The 14,066-nt window shown below is 40.7% G+C and overlaps 2 long non-coding RNA genes and 1 other non-coding gene across 4 annotated transcripts; all 3 read right to left on the bottom strand.

Annotated features, from left to right (window-relative positions):
• Nucleotides 1–291: 291 nt before the first annotated feature.
• Nucleotides 292–1,991, bottom strand: LOC121436989. Its single transcript, XR_005972909.1, has 3 exons — nt 1,942–1,991; nt 1,265–1,359; nt 292–350 (listed from the first exon to the last, which is right to left on the bottom strand). It is a non-coding gene; the product is annotated as an uncharacterized LOC121436989 (long non-coding RNA).
• A 16-nt stretch (nt 1,992–2,007) lies between these two features.
• On the bottom strand, nt 2,008–8,674 carry LOC121436988. Of its 2 annotated transcripts, XR_005972908.1 has the most exons (4): nt 8,625–8,652; nt 5,676–5,713; nt 4,752–4,858; nt 2,008–2,066 (listed from the first exon to the last, which is right to left on the bottom strand). It is a non-coding gene; the product is annotated as an uncharacterized LOC121436988 (long non-coding RNA). The 2 variants fall into 2 exon arrangements; XR_005972907.1 differs by lacking the exon at nt 5,676–5,713 and having other exon boundaries at nt 8,625–8,674.
• A 464-nt stretch (nt 8,675–9,138) lies between these two features.
• Nucleotides 9,139–9,210, bottom strand: Trnaa-ugc. Its single transcript has one exon. It is a non-coding gene; the product is annotated as a tRNA-Ala (tRNA).
• Nucleotides 9,211–14,066: the final 4,856 nt, after the last annotated feature.

Below are 14,066 nucleotides of genomic sequence, written 5' to 3'. Positions count from 1 at the left end.
CCAGAGCAAAAGAAACATACACTGACCCTGAGACTAGAATCAGTTCACTGGCCCTGAAACCAGAGTCCAACGTTTAAAAAAGGCCAGTGAAATAAACACATTTGCCCCTGAAACCAAAGCTACAGAAACACACTCTTCCACTTACCAATTCGGCAAAACAAACTAACCAATATCTCAGCATTAAACCAACCAATCCCTGAGCAGGAAAACCAGCAGATCATTGAGCATGAAACCACCCTGTACCTGTTCAGTTGGGAGCTGCCTTTCCCACTTTTGCAGGGTCAGCCACCTCCTGGACTCTTCCCTCCCAGTGAATCTCTTGAATGAGGCTTGGGTGAGACCTTCTTTGCCTAAGAAGAACAGAGAAGCAATGACTTCAACTGGAGACGAGTGGAGGAGAGGGGAGCAGAACTGGAAAAGCTTCTCCTAGCAGAGTAGAGTTGTTACTCTTCTGAGGATCTGAGCAGAGCTGTAACAACTTGGCTAGGGAAACCCTCCCCTACCAGAGCAGAGCTGTTAATTTGGGAAAAGCTTTCCCTGAAGCAGGGCTGTGAGCTTCTAAGTTTAAGGTGAATTTGTGGTATTCCTTGGCTCCTGACTGCCAGGATCCCTTTCCATCTGAGCAGCAATGCTTACAATATACACACAATTTTTAAAACATTGCAGTCATTGGGTGCCGGGAAGATATCCCCAGGCTGCCTGACACCATTCTGTTCAGGCAGGTGCCACACACCCACAGGCAAGCCTGCATTGTCAAAGCCTGGGCTAGGGAAGACATTCACAGGTCGACCCGCTACTTCCAGGAAGCCATTATGGTGAGCAAAATGTGTGGTGGAGAAATGGGAGAGAAAGAGCAACAGAACTAGCTATGATAAACGGTGCAATGAAGGATGTGAAGGCAGTGAGGAACAGACTGAGGAACAACCTAAATACCTTCAAGCTCAGGAACATGGATTCAAAACAAACTTCTTACCCAGACCCAGAAAAACAAATGTAATATGTACTCTCTCATGAGTGACTTTTGGATAAAAAGCAAAGAAAAACCAGCCTACTTTCCACAACCCCAGACAACCTAGACAAGAAAGAGAGACATTGCTGGTCTACATAGGAAGGAGAAAAAGACAAGAATTCCTGAGAAAACTGGCCATGGGGGGGGGTGGTCAAAGGAGAGGAGGAAGGGGAGAGTATAGGAAGGTAGGAAAGCAGAGCTAAATGTATAGCTCAATAAAAGCAATAAAAACCAAACTTCTTAGATATAACAAACCTCTTTTTATAAGTTGAGAAGCTTGTTGTTAGGACGTCCATCAAGTGTTAGCTGTATGCTCTTCCACGTAATGGTTGATAAATGAAGACAATGCCCTGATGGGGAATACAAGTTTGAAAACCATGCACCAGATTAAGGAATCCTTGTATCTAGGATACAGAACATCTCACAGACATCATTAAGGTAAGTGCTACCTATGGCTTTTCATGTAATAGAATAGAGATGATTCTAAGTGACCAAGAGTATTGATTTCATAATAAATGTAAATGTATATGAATACATCAAGCAAAGAAAAATACTCTTCAGGTTACCTGTTAAGATAAAATCTTAACACCAAAACATGGACGCCTGGTAGTCCAATGACCCGCGGACAAAAGGGGGGTCTTGGGGGGCAGGGCGGGGACAAGTAGAACACAGGACACCATGCCAACAAGCTGAAGGTGCACGTGCTCCCTTTCGGGGGTCCTTGAGGCCTGCCCGGTTGGCAGACACTCACCTCTCTGGGTGGGTAGCCTTAATGTAGGAGCAGAAAACTGTTCCTGAGCAAAGAACCTTTCAGAAAACGCAGGCTTTGGGGGGAGGCCGTGTGTAAGAAAGACAGCCCTGCAGAAGGAGCTGGGGGAGGGGGGTTTGTGCTCTTTTCCTGGACAATCTGCCCCTGGATAGCACACACTCACCCGTCCAGATGGAACTCCTCAGCACATAAACAGGGTCGCCTGGTAGCCCAATGATCCTAGACCAGGATGGAGGGGGGAGGACTTTGGACTTTCCACAGGGCAGGGAACACTGACTGCTCTTCAGACTGGAGAGGGAGGGGGAGAGGAGTGGGTGGAGGGGGAGAGGAGTGGGAGGAGGTAGAGGGAAATGGGAGGCAGGGAGGAGGCGGAAATTTTTTTCAATAAAAAATAAAAAATAAAATAAAATAAAACATAATTGACAGAAAAAAAGATAAAATCTTAAAATACTGACTTTTAAGCACATATCCCTTAAATGTTACACTGAACACTTAGAAATGAACAAAAAATAATAGCCAATTACAAATAAAAGGTAACCTGAGATAAAAATTCTGATATTTGAGAAATGCTTAAAAGAATATGCAATTAAGAGATATTTTTGAAACCCACAATAATTCTATGGGCTCAACTTTAGTGGCAAAATGTTACTTTTTCAAGAAATATACCAATAATGTGGCATTTTTTTGAGGAATGTGATGGCTAATCTTGGTTGTCACTAAGACTACATCTGAAATCAACTAAAACTCAAGTATCTGGACTCTCCTGTGAGAGATTTTCTTGATTGGATCATGTGAGGTGAGAATATTCACCCTAATCATCATCTCTGTTGGAAGTCCACATCAAAGGACGTGGAAGAGGAAAGCTTTTATTTTTGCTTGCTCTCATTCTTATCAGCAATGTCATCTACCCTGCTTCTGAGGCATCCCTTTGTTGGAGTTAGAACCTACATTTTTGGGACTCCAATAGTGACTGAAGAAAAGTAGCAGGTCCCTAAGAATCCTCTAGATCTCCAGTGCCAAACTGGGACTGCTGAGACATCCAGTCTTGTTGACTGAACAACTACCATTTATGGCTTTTCTGCCAGACAGAGCCATTGTTGGTTTTGGGAGGCACATTCTACCAATTATATTCCTTTAGATCAGTGGTTCTCAACCTTTGAGTTTGACCCCTTTCACAGGGATCAGATAAGACTATAAATAAACACAGATATTTACATTGTGGTCCATAAAAATAGCAAAATTACAGTTATGAGTAGCAATTAAATAATTTTGTAGTCGTAGGTCACCACAATATGACAAACCGGATTAAAGGATCACAACATTGGGAAGACTGAGAACCACTGCTTTAGTGAGATCTGAGTAATGCAATGGATAAGGAAAAGCTCAGGAACAATAGTAGATTGGAACACACTGTTTTCGATGCAACAATAATCATATGGGAAATAATACATTGAAAAGATTTATGACAGCTAATTTTCCTGTAGCTCTATGGACTTCTGAAACTTGATAGAAGACAACCTACCTACTCTCCAGATGAATATGGAACATTCGCCGACACTAACTCCACATGAGACTGTTAAATTTGTACACAAATGCATGTATGGATTAAAATGTTGCAATTTGCAGGTAGTTCAATTGGTAAAAGAAAGGCACATATACTTATGCCTGCCTGCTGAGTTCAATTCCCAAGACCCATGAGGTGGAAGGAGAGAACCAATCATCACAAACTGGTTTTGGGAGGCACATATGTATCTAGGCACTGATGCACTGAAAGGCCTCTTTCACAGCAATAGAAACCACGGCTTAGCAGAAAAGACAAAAATATTCCAAGAATGGTGACCTCTATGTATCCATTAATGTAGGAGAAGACCCAAGTTTTCCAGAAGGTCTGTAAAACAATGCAGACTAAGTAAGGATAAAAGACCCAAGTTTTCTCTCAGATATCGAATCTAGAGTTGAATTCGTTTGTGAGTGTGGCTGTGTGTGGTCATGCTTGCAGGTCATAAAACTAGAAAACAGACCATGAGGAGACGAACAGGAGCTTAAAAGAGGAAGGAAAAGAGAGGGCAGTGAAATATGTGGGCCATGAAAACAGAAGATGCAACAACTTGTAGATGAAAGCACAAAGGAAAAAATCTATTTCTAAAACAATGTTGAGTAAACCAGGAAGCATATGAACCCAAGATACATGAAATGATTGATATAGTCAAACTTCAGAAAAGAAAAAAGAAAAAACCTTGAGATCATGTTGAAGGAATTCTGTTTCTGGTAGACAAAAAGAGAGCCACATAATTATAATGAGGCATGCAGTCCAAGGGATAAAGCACACTATTTATTATAGTGCTGAATAAAAGCAATTATCAAACCTGAATCTCTATGTCTACATAAATTATTCTGCTGGATTATCTTGGGGATAAAAAACCATCATCAAAAGTAAACGTAATTGTTTATCAATATGAGACATGCTGCTAAAAAGGGCTAAAGGAAGTTTCTAAAACAAACAAATCTTAGAGGAATCAGAAATATCTGGAAGAAAGAAGAAGAATATCAATGCAGAATATGATTAAAATATATACGTTTCCTTTTCCTTTTAATATCTCTCAGTTCTGTGTGATGTTTGAAGCAAAAAGTATAAGTGATGTGATGTGGTCCTCTATAGACACAGAGTAAATGTATTGTAGATTCTGTTCTTACAATGGTGATTGTGAAGGAACTATAATTGCAGTAACATCAAATAGGGTTAGACTTGAAGGCAATCACGATATCTGAGTAGCACTAACACCGACCAGAGAGATCTGGGATAGCTGATGTAACATACTCACTTCACAGTGCCTTGATCCTTCCATCCAACTGAGATGACAAGGCATTTAGGCACATGGGATCACATTTAACCTCAAAGAGCTGCTAATGAACAGAACATGAGGTATTGTTATCATATTGAATGGTTAAGGATGGGTAAGGGAACTAACTCACCCTTAATGTCCCAACGTTCTGCTCAGTCTGGCAGACATCACAGCACACTGGGTTCTTCCTTAAAACTCCTGCTTCTGGGTTGCAAAGATTAAACCCTTTACTTTACACTAGAAGGTAGCAGAAGGGAAAAGAAAACTCATGAAGTAGAGGAAACCAGGATGAGGAAGCACATAAATCCCAGGGGATGGAATGATGGTGCCTTGTCTGTGCAGACGACATCAATGGAAGGTACACAATGATGTTTTTCCTCCTCCCAGGTCATCTCACCACCCTGGGCATATACAGTGATAACTGTGACTGCAGACACATACTGGGAATGTGAGCTTGTGCATTTCCCATTCCCGTGGCAAGAACTCCCCCTCTCTGTGTGCACTCAGGCCCCTACTTTCATGCCACAGCCTTCCATGGGCAGCACAAAGGGGGCAAGGGAAATCCGCCAACCACATAAATACACAGGTTTTGTTTTCTCTCCATTCAGGCCCTGAAAATTATTCTTTGAGGTGGGCATCATTACTTCCTTTCCACACAGGGGCTCAGAGAGCGCAATGCTTAGACCCAGGAAATTCTCCAGAGGCACCAGATGAACACTGATGCCATCTTAAATGGATTCCTCTGACCAATATTGGGACAAATGGAGCATGGAAATAGAGAACGGCAATAGAGAGGAGAACAGTTTGGGAAAATGGGTGTTGAGCCATACTGATATAGGTCAGCACATGAGTAAAGAAATATGGAGATAAGTAAGCAGTATACTACACACCAGGTCATCATTGAAGAGGACCAGGAGAATTATAACACATAACCTATCACAGCAGTAAGTGATTAACTAACTTTCACAATATATATCCAGGGACATATCTGCACAAGCATGAGCATATACACAACACACACTAACAAATGTCAATGTAAACACACAGCTCTCACCTCAAAGGAAGAAGAGAGTTCATTCTGGAGTCAAATATCTGTGAGTAAACATGAGTGAGACAGGTTTATGTTAGTACAAATTACATGTTACAATGTGGAAACAGTTTCATGAAGTTTTTATAATAATAGAATGAAGAAACTATAGACTCTCTTTAAGTACATGGGTGATAATATTAAGTAGACTATTATGTTAAAGCAGAGAAACCACAGCTACAGGCACTAGCTGCTATGTGATGACACGCAGTCATTTGACTGGTAGAAACTTAAAGCTTTGATAAGGAGACATATTCTGATATTTTAAATGTCAGGTCCAACGTCATCACTTAGTAACAAGGTGTTAGGTAAGTTCAACACAGGGGGCCCAAGGAGTGGCTACTCATGGGCTCAAGAGAACACAAAGGAAATTGTAATTAGGCCCTGGGACTGCGACTTCCACCATCTCCATATCACTGCAGGTCTAAGAGTCAATCAACCAGGCTTTGCAGACCAGCCTCTGCCAAGGAATTCCTGTACACACACACACACACACACACACACACACACGACACCTCATTCTCACTCTCCTAGCTCCCTGGTGTTTACTGAGAGCTCAAGGGGTACAACCACATTACAACAGATTCATCTCTGACCACACACAGGATGGTGAGAGCTACTAAATTATGTGGTCTGAATGAGATTCCTGTGACGATGGCCATGGACTTGTCTCTGGGACATTTCTCTCATTTGTTTCAGACTGTCAATAATAACCTGTAAATGCCGATACGAAAATAGGGACATGCTGCATTACACATCAAATATAGTTTGCATCATGAAATAATCCATGCTTGCAACAAAAAATATCCTTTGTAAGTTTCATTGACACTTGTTTCCTGACAGTTTACAGAAGATTTAATAATTTGTTCACAGAAAAAACAATACGTATCAATTTGTTTAAAAAATAATAGCAGTTATAGATGAATCAAAAAGTACAAATATTTGTGCATTATCCCGACAGATAGATCCATAGTGCTGATAGGCCGAGAGATTTCCAAACATTGCTGAATTGGAGACAACCTGTCTTAATAAAGGACAACTATGTTCACGGCTCAAACAATTCATTATTAGTAAGATGTCTGTTGATTCAAAACTGAGCTACAGATTCGATGCACTAACAATAAAATAGCACTTATTCTTTTTAAAAATTGAGTGGATAACTCTAAACATTGTAGACTAAATATATAGCTTGTGTAAACCTTAGAAACAGACAAATGTTAGAGAACAGCATTGCCTGATAGGAGACCTCTGTGTGAACCTACAGTAATTGGACCAGCATGCTATTGAATCAAAGTTGGCAAGAAAAAGTCCAAAACCAACATTCCACGCTCACATCCACACATTTACATACCACTGCCTATATCGAGTCAACATTTTTCCTGTGTCTGATGCTGGCATCAAGCTTGTGTGTAGTGCGTGTAGTGTGTGCTGAGAAGAACTGACCATACTCCTGCTGCAGCCTCCCAGGCACTGGGATTACTGGCATATGTACCATGATTGGATAATTGGAGAACTGATGTTTCACAAATAAACAAGGCAATTTGATGCAGAAAGATGGCCTTTCAGGAAGCAATACTGAGGTAAGTGTATATCCAAACCCACAAATATAAACTAGGACCTACATCGTATCATATGTGAAGACCATTCAAAATAAATTACAGATGTAAAAATATAAAAATCAGCCTATAAATGTCCAACAGAAAACAAGAAGAAAATCCCTGTCACTGGGTTCCAGGAAAAGATTTCGCAGACAAGACACCGAATAAAAACCGTAATTGAAGAACTAGAGAAGGTGGGATCTTACAATTGAAAATCTCCTGCTCTTCCAAAGACATGGATGAGAATTGAGATGATAAGTCTGAGGCTAGGAGAAAAGTTAGAAATACATATATCTGATAAAGCATTTCTATGAAACATACGGAAAACCTCATATGTCAGTCAGAAAGTAGTCATTGAGACCCGTGAAATATTTCAGGTGTGCTTTTCAAGGGGGTGTTGATAGGATTGCCCCCTTTATAGAGATTCATTAGAGATATTAAGGCCATAAGCAGTGTCTTAGGGATTCTGAGGAGAGATCAGGGCCACCTGGCAGGGCGGGCCCAAGGAAATGGAAATTAAAATGCCAGACCGGTGCCAAGCACAAAGTGTCCCACACCTGCAACCCCTTCACGAGGCAGCCAAGGCAGGAGAATCACTGAGAGTTCTGAGCCAGGGTAGGACACAGTGAAATGCTGTCTCAAATCCAAACAAAACCGCAGATTACTAAAAAGAAAATCCTCTAACCAAGTGAGTCTTTTACCACTCATCTGAGACATGTAGGGTAATTATTGACTAGCATTTAGGCTTTCCCTCTTAAATCTCACCGGTCCTATGGGCTAGCAATCTCATGGCCTTTTCACAGAGAGGGACATGTACAGACAGGTCTGGGGAAGAAGGGGGTAGTGGAGAGGAAGGTGCTCGCTGGTCATCCAGTGGTAAATAAAGCTGGGAATAAATAGCTGAATATTAACTCATTCAAATAATATTAAAACTGTTCAAAGAGAAAACAATTGCTTTCTTTTCTGTTTGCCCAGAGATCTGACTGACTGCAACTTGGAAAGACAGCCCTGCTATCTCACTTATCTCTTACATCTCACCGATCCATGGGCGAACAATCTCAAGCACAGAGTAGGAAGTCGGGATCACAGAGTGCTCATTTGGCCTCATCTCCCTCCTGTTCACTCTCCCACAATTCCCCTCCTGGACAATGGCTCCAGCACAGCCCTGTACAGAACAGCACAGGAGGAGGCAGAATGGTCGCAAGTCTCTCTCCTTCCGGAGAAACACAGGTTGCAAACCCCGAGGTAGGAGTGGTCCTACTTGGGTCTGGAATCCCTGCATCTGCCTCCAAACCCTCAGAAAGATTCTGGTGCTCACCTCCGGGAATCCATAAGCTCAACTCAGTCCAAACACCAGGAACTGAATGCTCCTTTCCAGGACATCGTCCGGTCGCCATTTGAAAAGAGTCGCCATAATGACCCCGGTTTCTATGACAACCGTAATGCTGCCTCCCCCTTAGTAACCAGGAATGGCTCCGCCCAGCCCTCCCTTACTTCCTCTCAAAGGAAGAACTCTTCACCCTTGTTTTCACCCAAGAAAGCATACCCATTAGAGAAACTGTCCCCACTACGAATGCAGAGCTTTTCTTTTTTTTCCGCTCTGTGAACAAAGCATATCCCTAAAAGCCCGACCACATTGTACTCACCAGACCATGGTGGTATCTATGGAAATGTCGTCACAAAGATGAACATTGCTGTCACGGTGACAAACGAGCAATTTCATTCCAATAATTAACTATGCATATATGACCTCATCACGGGAATTTAAAGTCTGGGACATCTTGTACAGAAACATCCTGAAAAAGAACAGTCAAAGGTTAAAAGAACTGCTTTGGAGATGCCGGGGATCGAACCCGGGGCCTCACATATGCAAAACATGTGCTCTACCTCTGAGCTACATCCCCACACCTGATAACAGCTTCATCAAAGCCCTTGTGAAGTCAGAGGAACCGAGCCAACGTTCAGAGTCTCTGCAAGGGTCTGCATCAGGTCCTTTGAGCATACTGGATTCCAGGTTGAGTTTAGTGCTTTGATAGGATTCTTGGGACATTTGTTGCATGAGAAAACAATCTATTTTCAGTCAAAGGAAAAATAATAACAATAAAAATAATAACAACAACAAAAATAACAACAAACCTTATGCTCTTTAAAGCAAAGTAACCTAACAATGAATGATACTTTGAAGTACTCAGTCCCATCAATTTTACTTCAACTTTACCTTGCAGGTGGTTCAACATGCCAGTATCATGCGGAATTAATAATTATATGTTGCTGATATGCGGTCATATCTGAGAGTATGAGTAGCTTCCTGAAACCCTCTCTAGCATACCTTCTTCCTCTTTTAAAGCACTAATTAGTTTCAGGGCTTGAAAGGCAGTTTTTATAATCTTGGTCAGGCTGCTCATTTTGTTTCTTAACGTTGCCAATACTGTCCATCACTCCATTTATGGCAATAACTAAATGTGCGGTAGCTATTGGTTCATAAAACCCTAAGGTACTGTCACTTTCTGCACGTTTATGTATCTCACCGCACGCTTTGTAAGTTTCAAAAATGAGAGGTTTTCTGAAATATGTCCTCCTTTTCACACATCATCTAGTATATGTCTCAATATACAAAATCATTAAATAAATATTGTATGTATGTTCAGATGAGTGAGAAAAGTGAGTATTTTTTAGAAAGAAAGCAATCTATCTTTTTTTTCATTTACATGCTTATCCAAGTTTCTATTCCCTCTCCTCAGCCCATTCCCTCCACTTACCCCCCCCTCCCAGCCCACCTTCATCCACTCCTCAGAGAGGGTAAGGCACATTGCCCAGAGGAAGAAGCAAGGCCTCCCCCACTATATCCAGGCTGAGCAAGGTATCCATCCAAAGACAATGGTTTCCAAAAAGTCAGCACCAGCAGCAGGGATAAATCCTGGTGTCACAACCAGTGGCCCTGCAGTCTGCCCCAGCCATAAACTGTCACCCACATTCAGAAGGTCCAGCTTGGTCCTATGCTGGTTCCTTCCTTGTCTGGCCAGAGTTGGTGAGCTCACAACTATTTCAGTGGGTGTCTTCATCATGGTCTTGACCTCTGCTCATATTCTCACTCCTCCCAGGTTTCAACTGGAAAAAATTAATAAAGAGTACCTGAGAAGATGCCAGACTATAGAAGACTGAGTCCACATAAGACATTGCTTAACCTCAACAATTATTGGAATACTACAAAGAATGATATTAAAACAGGCCTTTAATATATAACTTCTAGATAAAGACAAGGAGTAATGGCAAACGGGTGAGCTAGTGTGGTAGACCGAGAGCTACCTAAATTAAGTGAAGACAAAAGCAAAAAGAGAGGGATGGAGGGATGGAAACAAAAGGTAAATGAGGGCAACGGAAGAAGCAATAACATCTCAGTACTGACTGTGGTCTAGGTTTGAGATGTTGGTGGATAGGTACTGATACCCAAATGACCTAGAAGTAATAAAATATGAGTCAGTGTATCTCTGTGAGCCATGACCCTTTTGTGTTATCTTTCTTTCTGGGAATCATCCTTTCAATTTCATTCATAATAGATTTTCCCCGTAATCTATCCTGATTATAATTTTCCTTCCCTCTACTCCTCCCAGTTCTGCTCTACCTTCCCTTCTTTCAGGATCCATTCTGTTTCTATCTCTCAGTAGATAATAATATGCTTCTAAGAGATAACAGCAAAGTGCAACAAAATAAATTAGAATAAGACTTTAAATCACAATTATCAAATTGAAATTGGATGAGACAAATGAACAGGAGTAAAAGAGCCCACAAGAAGACCCAAGAATCAGAGACGCACTTCTTCACACACTCAACAGCCCCACAAAAATACAAATAAAAGTTCTCCTAAAATACTGAAAGAGATAATATACACATTGAAGACCTGGTGCAGACCCATGCCTGCCTCATGCTTGCTGCTTTGGTCTCTTTGAGTTTCTGTGAGTTGATTTAGATGGATTTGTACTCCATATGGTAATCAATCTACCTTAAATTCCAAATAAAGCACACTCGTTATATACTCCAAGGACACTTTACCCTACCACAAGGACACTTCTATGTGATAGTTGCATTTTATCTTATTCTAATTAATTTTGTTATTTTTTATCTCTTAGGAACTTATTGTTTTCTAATAAGAATCAGAAAGGAGGTGGATCTGGATGTTATGGGAGGAGGGGAGAAACTGGGGAGGTTAAAGGGAGAGGAAACTCTAATCAGAATATATTTAAAGAAAAATGTGTCTTTTAAACACAGGGCGAAAATAAGAAAAGTATCAGGATAACTATCATGATTTCATGCTTCTAACATAACCTTGCTGTACAACTGTCCCTGCACACAGGAAAGGCCTCCCTTCTCTCCTCGCTTTCACTCAAAGCAAAAGTCCTTCCTTAGAAGGCTACCAACTGAGAAGCAGAACTAAGATGACCTAGGTGGGGACTCAGACAATTGGCAGAACTCACTTTTGGAAATAAACTATCTCCTCTCAGGAATTTTTGCATTATAGCAGTGAGTGTAGGATCTACCGTGAAGACATAGCTAGGGATAAACAGTAGGACTGTGGAATATAAGGTAAGTCTTTTCAGAGGAATGTCTAAGATAGGCCATCCACCTATGACAGAAAACTGCAAGATTTTTCTCCAAAACATTGACTAAGCAGTCAAGCAACATTTGAAAACCGAACAACAACAAAAACAAACAAACAAAAAATGCCCAAAAGTTGTATAGCTGGGTCTTGAGGTAGACTGATTCCCAATCTGAGAAACCACCATACTGATTTCCAAAGTGGCTGTATAGGTTTTCACTCCCACCAGCAGTGGAGGAGTGTTCCCCTAACTCCATATCCTCTTCAACATAAGCTGTCCTCATAATTTTATCTTAGTCATTCTGACAGGTGTAAGATGGTATCCTAGAGTCATTTTAATTTATGTTTCCTTGTTGATTAAGGATGTTCAGCAATTCCTTAAATTTCTTTTGGCAATTTGAGATTGTCCTGTTGAGAATTATCTGTTTAGCTCTATACCCCATTTTTAAATTGGGGTATTTTGAGCCTCGTTTCTTCAGTTCTTTATATATTTTGGGGATCAGTCCTCTGTCAGATGTGGGATTGGTAAAGACCTTTTTCCATTCTGAAGGATGTCATTTAGTCTTATTGACTATGTCCTTTGCCTTACAGAAGCTTTTCAGTTTCAGGAGGTCTCTTTTATTGGTTGTTGTTCTCAGTGTCTGTGCTACTCCTGTTATATTTATGAAGCGGTCTCCTGTGCCAATGTGTTCAAGGATACTTCCCACCTTCTCCTCTATCAGGTTCAGAGCAACTGGATTTATGTTGAGGTCATTGATACATTGGGACTTGAGTTTTGTGTATGGCTGAAGATTTAGATCTATTTGTAATCTTTTACATGTTGACACCATTTATCCAGCACCATTTGTTAAAGATACTTCCATTTTCCATTGTATATTTTGACTTCCTTGTCAAAAATCAGGTGTTCACAGGTGTGTGAATTAATGTCAGCATCTTTATTTGATTCCATTGGTCCATGTGTCTGATTTTATGCCTACCAAATTGTCTTTTATTACTTTAGCTCTATGGTGAAGTTTTATGTCAGGGATGGTGATGCCTCTGGAAGTTCTTTTATTGTACAGGATTGTTTTAATTATTCTGAGGATTTTTTGTTTTTCCATATGAAGTTGAATATTTTTCTATAAGTCTGTGAGCAATTGTGTTTGGATTTTGATGGGTATTTCTTTGAATCTCTAGAATGTTTTTGGTAAGATTGCCATTTATATTATGTTGGTCCTACCTATGCAAGAGCATCCATGAGCGTGGGAGATCTTTCCATTTTCTGATATCTTCTTCAGTTTCTTTCTTTAATGTTGTAGGGCACCACTCTGTAATATGGAGTGAGCGGTGGGCTGCCTCCCCAGCACCCAGCTGCCCACATGGCTAGATTTACACCCCAAATAATTACACGGAAATTGTATTCTTTTAAATACTGCTTGGCCCATTAGCTCTAGGCTCTTATTGGCTAACTCTCACATCTAGATTAATCCATTTCTAATAATCTGTGTACCACCACAAGGTGGTACCTTACCGGTAAGATCTTAACCTGCATCCATGTTGGAGAGCACAGCTATGGCAACTGCCTGACTTGGCTTCTTTCTCCCAGCATTCTGTTCTGTTACTCCGCCTACCTAATTTCCTGTCCTATTAAAGGGCCAGGGCAGTTTCTTTCTTTAACCAATGAAATCAAGACAAAACAGAAGACTCTCCCACATCACTTTAGAGACTTAAAGTTCTTCTCATACAGGTGTTTCAATTGTTTAGTTATAGTTACCCCAAGAGAATTTATATTTGTGGCTTTTGCAAAAAGTGATGTCTCTGATTTCTTTTTTTTTAATTAATTAATTTATTTATTAAAGATTTCTGCCTCCTCCCCGCCACAGCTTCCCATTTCTCTCCCCCTCAACCAATCAAGTCACTTGTATATAGGATGGCTACTGATTGTTTTGAGTTGATCTTGCATCCTGCCACATTACTGAAGATGTGTATCACCTGTAGGAGTTCTCTGGTAGAGTTTTTGTGATCACTTATATTTCATCTCCAAATAATAAAAGTTTAACTTTTCTCCCTTTCCAATTTGTATCCCTTGAACTCCTTTTGTTGTCTTATTGCTCTAGCTAGGTCTTCAAATCCTATATTGAAAAGATATGGAGAGAGTGGACATCCTTGTCTTCTTCCTAATTTTAG

Source organism: Microtus oregoni, unplaced genomic scaffold (genome assembly GCF_018167655.1).
Source record: "Microtus oregoni isolate MIOR12 unplaced genomic scaffold, Mior012 000050F_015, whole genome shotgun sequence".
In the NCBI taxonomy this organism is placed as follows: domain Eukaryota; kingdom Metazoa; phylum Chordata; class Mammalia; order Rodentia; family Cricetidae; genus Microtus; species Microtus oregoni.
The sequence above is the reverse complement of the archived record's forward strand: the minus strand, read 5'-3'. Positions and strand labels throughout refer to the sequence as shown.